Here is a 7,124-nt window from a genome sequence, read left to right as displayed (position 1 = left end):
TCAGCCCTAGTTGGGTAGCTCAGTTAGTTGGATGATCCTCCCATACACCAAAAGGTTGTGGGTTCGATTCCCATTCAGGGCACATACCTAGATTGCAGGTTCCATCTCATTGGGTCCCGTACAGGAGGCAACTGATTGATGTTTCTCTCTTACACACATTGATCTCTCTCTCTCTCTCTCTCTCTCTCTCTCTCTCTCTCTCTCTCTCTCCCTATCTTTAAAACATATGCACAGCCGAAACCAGTTTGGCTCAGTGAATAGAGTGTAGGTCTGCAGACTGGAAGGTCCCAGGTTCGATTCCGGTCAAGGGCATGTACATTGGTTTTTTGGCACATCCCCGGTAATGGGCGTGCAGGAGGCAGCTGGTCAATGTTTCTCTCTCATTGATGTTTCTAGCTCTCTATCCCTCTCCCTTCCTCTCTATAAAAAATCAATAAAATATATTAAAAAAATAATAAAACATATGCACAGATGAGGTTTAAAAAAAAAAATTACATCAGAACCATGACACCATTCTTGTTCAATGACTATTTTGTGATGATGATAATGACAAAATAATGAATTATTGGTTATTTTAAGAGTGTGTGTACAGAATTTAACACAAAATGCATTTATGGAAACTTTAGATATTTTTCAAGAAGAAAAAAATGGCATCCCTAGATTAAAACATTAATTTCATTAATTTTAACTCAGTTCTCTGTAAATGTGAGGTAGTAATTATGTGACTGTCAGAAGCAATAGGAAATGTTGTTGATACCTTTTATACACTTACGTTGTCAGCATCTTTAACATTTTTGAAAGTCTGTTTTTCTCTACTTCCTGTCAAAAGAATCAATCATCCATAAGTATGCATAAACTGAAACACTGATCTTGTGTTTTCTTCTACTTAGGCAATAACATTGCCTTATTGATTTATTCGCAGAACAACATAAAACATTGCCAGTGACGTGTCTCGTCAAACTTCTCTATTTCAGAATTGCTTAGAAATATTAGTTGAGAGAATGTTTTTGTTTTTTTTTCCTAGGGACAAATTTATCTCCTTAAATCATAGTCTATAAGTAAGAAGTAGACGAGATTGGTTATGACTAGACTGATGGAAGCATTTAGTAAGTATAGTAAATGGAAGTCGGCCAGGGCGTCTGTAACCTAGCCGGTAGCCTAGAGGGTATGAGACCAAAGGCATTTCTTCCACCTGCACCAAACCTTCCTTTTCAGCACACAAGCTGAGGCATTTACTGGAGAAAAGTGTAGCATACACAGCCTATGAAGTCTTTTTCACAAAGGAGGAAATTGGCCTACTGAGAACTGAGGGTTTTCAATTTAGCAAAAGCTTTCAAATTTAAAGGCAAATACTAAGTTTGGCAAAAGTCAGTTTCCAGAATAACACTGATGTGATTGTTTCCCCCTAAATTGTTGAGGACCAAACATTCTATCTTAAAATAACATTTTGACCAGATAAATTGGAGTCTAAATACGACTATGCATGATAAGTGTATCTTTAGTTTTACATGAACTATTCTTTAATTCACCCTCTCCACATACCACTTGAATATTTCAGAAAAAATACAAAATGTACTTTTCATATTTCATGTTTCAAAGATAAAAACCAGAGAACAATAATATGTTTGTGCTTTTATCACTATCAATAACTTATTTGGCATGGGGTGCATATTGTTTTCTTGAATTAATAAGTTATATGTTACAATCTAATAGAGGCCCAGTACATGAAAATTCATTTGGCACTGGAGTGGGGGGTCCTTTAGTCTGGCCTGCCCCCTCTCACGGTCTGGGAGCCCTCAGGGATGGGAGGCGATCTGACAATCAGGGGAAGATGATGCCCCATCACACCTCTGCTACTGCCACTGCCAGCAATGTAAGCCTTAGGTGGCCCTGGGTGGCTGGGCAGCTACCACCTGAGGCTTGTCTGTGCGTCAGGCCAGCCCTGGGCCATTGGGAGGCTGAGGGGACTGGGGGACTCAGGAGGCAGGCGCTTGAAGCAGCCTGGCTCACCTGGGGGCCTGAGGAGACTGTGTGCAGCCATCATGTGCCTGTGGGCACCACCATATTTGAGGGTGTGACAGTCAATTACCATATTCCCTCCTTATTGGCTGTGGGCGCCACCACCTTTGTGAGGATGTGACAGTTAATTAGCATATTCCATCCCTCTTTATTAGATAAGATGTGTGTTTGAACCAGAAAACAAACTCTTTGGTAAAAGGCAAATGTGAGGCTGAGCAGTTAAGCCTGTGTAGTTTTGGATTCAGTCGGTGTAATGAAATGCCACTAAAGAATTTACACAGAGGCATTTACATTATATAATTTGTGTTTTAAGAAGGTCACCCTCATGCTGCTCTTCATTGGTGCTGACAGGGAACCATTTATGAGGCTATTGAAGGTGAATGGTTTAAGCCAATAGAAAAAAAAATTGTAAATATATATGTGTTTTCAAATCAGAATTGATAGATCTAATGGTAATATGAATATGGAATTGGGTGAAGGAATAATAAAGAAAAGATGCAGGCATACTGGCTTGAGCAAGTGGATAGATAACATTACTGTTTACTAAGATTTGAAGCACCAGGCAAAGAACAGATAATAGTTTGTGAGAAGAGAACTAATAGTTACATTTTGAAAATATTCAATATCAATTATCTATGAGGTGTCCAAGTGGAAGATTTGATAAAGGCAGTGAGATGATATGAATAAGAAGCTTGGAAGAGAGGTCTGGGCTGTAGATTTCTCGGCAAAAGTCAGGAGCATGTAGGTGGCTGTTACCTAGAAGGAAATCACACAAAAAGGGTATACAGTGACAAGGCCTGAGTAAGTCCATCAGTGGGGGTTCTGCAGAGGAGGAAAACCCAGTACAATAGACATAGACAAAAAGACAACAATGAACAAGGTTGTATTTAGAAATGCAAGGGGAAAAAAAGAAATGATTAAAAATACCAAATGGTAATGAACAGAACATGTCAGAACACAAATAGAATTATATTTAAATCGTATTTCCCAAATTAGTACCTCATTAGCAGTTTATTTTTATTTCTGGATACAAAAATTTTAGTTCTGTTACTAAGTAGACATATTTAAGATTTCAACAGCATGAAGCCTATCTACCAATATCCTTTGAGGACTACAGTTGCCACGTTCCCGACAATAACTGACATTTTTAAAAGCTCATAGTTTTGAGGAATGGTTCTTTATTCCTGAAATAGAGCTGGTTTTAATGTCAGTATATATAGCAAAGTCCCAAGCATATATATAACAGAAGTCTGAGTTTCATCTGTGCAGAAACAACCAGTAAATACCATAAATTTAACTTCCAGGCTTAGAAAATATCCATCTGCAAAGCAAATAGCAATGCCAATTCTATTACAAAATAATTTTGATTTATTTATATAAGTCTCCATTATTTTTGAAAAATGTACAAAATGTTATAAGGATCAATATAACCTAAGTTATCAATATAGAGTACCACTTTATATATCTGTGCTGACTTTCAATTTCAACACACAGAAGCTATTAATAAATGGCAAAGTCAGGTTGAGCTTTTTACTTTATTTCTTTTTCCAGCCTCTTAAGACAGCACCCACATTTTCAAGGGCCTTTGTATAATCTGGATATCCTGTAAGTGTTCAAATATTGACGTAATACTTCTGGAATATTGTCTGAGATTCTGCATTTCTAACAAGCTCCAGGGTAATGCCAGTGTTCTGTGCTGTGGGACACACTTTGGATAGAAAGGATTTAAAGAACTGACCAGCTCTGAGCAGCTGGTGGGGAGAAAGAAAAATGTGTTCCTATTTATAGCCGGAGGGGAGTATAAAACTTAATCTAATTTTATGGTGGAATATAGTTTCACTTGGCTCTAAGAACCATAGTTAATGGAAAGTTGATTTAGCATTTTTTATCTGTTTCCCCCCCCCCCCCCCCTAACAAATTATCCCAAATCTCAGAGGCTAACAGCAAGGAGTGTTTGCTGTCTCATAGGTTCTGTGATTCAGAAATTCAGAAGTAGCTCCATTGAGAAGCTGTTGCTAAAGGAATCTCAGGAGTTTGCAGTCTTATAAGGGGTTCATTCATTTCCTCATCATGCATACCTGTGTATGTGGCTGTGTAAGTTTCCTCACAATGTAATGGCTAGCTTTTCCTGATGCAGGCGATACAAGACAAAGCATGACTGAAGCCATGTTATCTTTTATGACCTTGGTTTGAATCCTCACACCTTAATTTCCACAATCTCCTATTTGTTACTCAGGTCAACTTTATTCAGTGTCCAAATGAACTATACTGTTTTTCAACCTCAGCTCTATTGACAGTTTTTGGTTCAGGAAATTATTTGTTGTGAGAAATGATTTATTCCTTCGTAGGATGTTTAACATCATTTCTAGCTCTAGATATTGCAGTAGCACCCTCTTCCCCAAGCTGAGATAACCAACATTGTCCCCCAGTGGGTAGGCAAACAAAACCCACCCATGAGTGAGAATATGTACAGTACAGCAAGGAGGTGAGCAGCCTTCCTGGTCATTCCAAGATGGAGGCTGGCTATCTAATTTTGTAAACAGGTAAACAAACCTTGTTTTATTTGTTGATATATTTATAGTGGTGATTCTATAAAGATTGAAATATACTACTGCATATAAAAAGAGTTGATGCATACATAGATTTAATAATTGTATATTGAAATAATTTTATTTTTAATTGCTGTGACCTTCACGGCAGGGTTCAGGATCTGGAGGAGGGGCCGATGCACCAATGAAAATGCTATACAAGAAACATGAATTTAGAAGGCATTGGGGCCAGGTGGAGCCCCTTTCTTGAAGAGACACACAGACTTCTTGCCTGCTCCACTATTTATTTACTTGAATACACATTTTCCCTTTAGCAATTCATACAGGCATATCAAAGGTAAAGTTTGGTAAACAGAAAAAGGATGATCTGGTTAGGGAATTGCCTTGAGCCACCATTATCTCAATACGAACAATAGGTACTTAGTGTCATCTCTGCTAACACCCAAGGTGCATCAACCTTTGGCTTTCTTTGGTAAAGACAGTATTGGCAAGTGGTGGATTCCCACATTTAATAAAGAAGGTATTTTGCTCTTAGACTTCTGTTATTACAGAGCAGAAACACTCTAATTCTAATATAGAAGTCTTAGCAGAAATCTGTTTGTAATGGTTTATTTCTTTTATGTTTATTACTGAATTCTCAAAGGACCAGAGCATACAGTGAACTAAAGCAACATATCTCTCTCTCTCACACACACACACCTTCAGTGTGGTGATATCTAGAAAGAATGAAAGAGTTCACTGCATCCAGCAGTCATTCCCTTTCCTACTTAACATAAATCAGACTGACACATAATCATATTTTGTGCCAAAGTATTAGTTACTCCAAATTTTGAGGATTACTGACATGGTAAAATGATATTTAATACATCACCATTGGATCAGGCATTCCTTAATACCTAAGAGACCAAATATTTATAACATTGCTAGAAGGTCTAAAAGAAATGACAAAACAACTTTTTGGAAAAGGGGATGACCTGGACCTGGGTATACCAGTAAATCTGGTGACTTACTACCTCATGTTATCTGAAAGGTTCCTTTTCAATTATCCAAATCTATTGAAAGCCCATTTCTAGCTACAGCTCTTCCAGGAAGGTTTCTCCCACTTTGTGGATATCGTCATTAAGATCTAATATCAGGAATTATTGGACAATGAGGCTGTGTTCCTTCTATAGTCATTCATCTATATATGTGCATGTTATATCTTCTTCCTGAAGTTAACAATTACTTGAGAGCAGGGCTTGTATTTTGTGCCACTTGATTTTCTTTAGCTTTGTAGGTTCCAAAACAAATGTTAATTGACTTTTTTAATCAATTTGTCTATGAGCACATGGTGTAGTATATTGATGAAAACGAGTTCTGAAATAAGACTGCTGGTGTTTGTACTACAGCTGTGCCTGTGCACTAGCTGCATGACCTTGGGGAAGGCAAGAGGGCCTTTGCAATAAATGTTCCCTTTGCCCGGAATGTGCTTCCATTACACATTCGCATGGCAGGCTCTCGACTTCTTTCTTCTCTTTGCTCAAAGGCCATCTGTTTCATAGGCCCGTCTGAAATTTTTATTTAAAATTGTAACCCACTCATCTGCCTTACGCCACAGTTCAGTCCCCAATTCCTAGGTCCTCTTCAGTTTTACTCTTCTTTGATAGCATTTATCGCCTATCATGCTATGTCGTTTTCTTATTTGTTATGATCAATGCTTATTGTCCCTTAATCATAAATACATGTATGATTCTCTGAAAGAGCCTGGGATATAGTTAGTCCTCAATGACTATTGGTTATTTTTCAATACATTTTTATTGCTTTCACAGAGAGGAATGGAGAGGGAGAGATAGATAGAAATATCAGTGGTGAGAGAGAATCTCTGATTGGCACACCTCATACTGGGGATTGAGCCTGCAACCTGGGCATACGCTCTGACCAGGAATCAAACTGTGACCTCCTGGTTCATAGGCCAATGCTTAACTACTGAGCAATACTGGCTGAGCTACTAGTTATTTATATGGCTTTAGAAACTAGATAAGCAAAGAAGAGTTGAGAACTTTTTTTCTGATGAAAATTATCCAAATTCTGTGTTCCAGAATTAAGCAGTATAGTAAAGGAAAAATATACTCAAATCATATTTCTGCCAACAATTTCATATTAGAATGTATTAATTTTATACTCTTTATGGATTTTCCAAAGACTAGAAACCATCTCATACTAATTAAGGCATCTTAGGGTGATGTGCATCCACTCATCCCATGAGTTCCCAAAGTGCCCTGCAAGCTCCTTTTATCCAAGGATCGTTTCACCACCGAAATGAGGCCATTCCAGGGCTGACAGCAGTAGCCAAATAGACAATCTGCACAGAACATATGGTACAACAGTGGGGTGAGATGATTTTGGCTAAGACGAGCAGAACAATTCTAACTCTTGTGAAGCATGTTTTGCATTTCTTTAAGATTCATTCATTTCCAAAATGATGTGAAATATCAAGGCCATGCCTAGCCAGACCGATAAGCAGTGCACCTGGGAGTACTTATGTTACTCATGTAGTACTCCCAACACCTTATATTG

This window comes from Pipistrellus kuhlii, unplaced genomic scaffold (assembly GCF_014108245.1).
Source record: "Pipistrellus kuhlii isolate mPipKuh1 unplaced genomic scaffold, mPipKuh1.p scaffold_m20_p_9, whole genome shotgun sequence".
Classification (NCBI taxonomy): domain Eukaryota; kingdom Metazoa; phylum Chordata; class Mammalia; order Chiroptera; family Vespertilionidae; genus Pipistrellus; species Pipistrellus kuhlii.
This window is presented reverse-complemented; position numbering follows the sequence as displayed.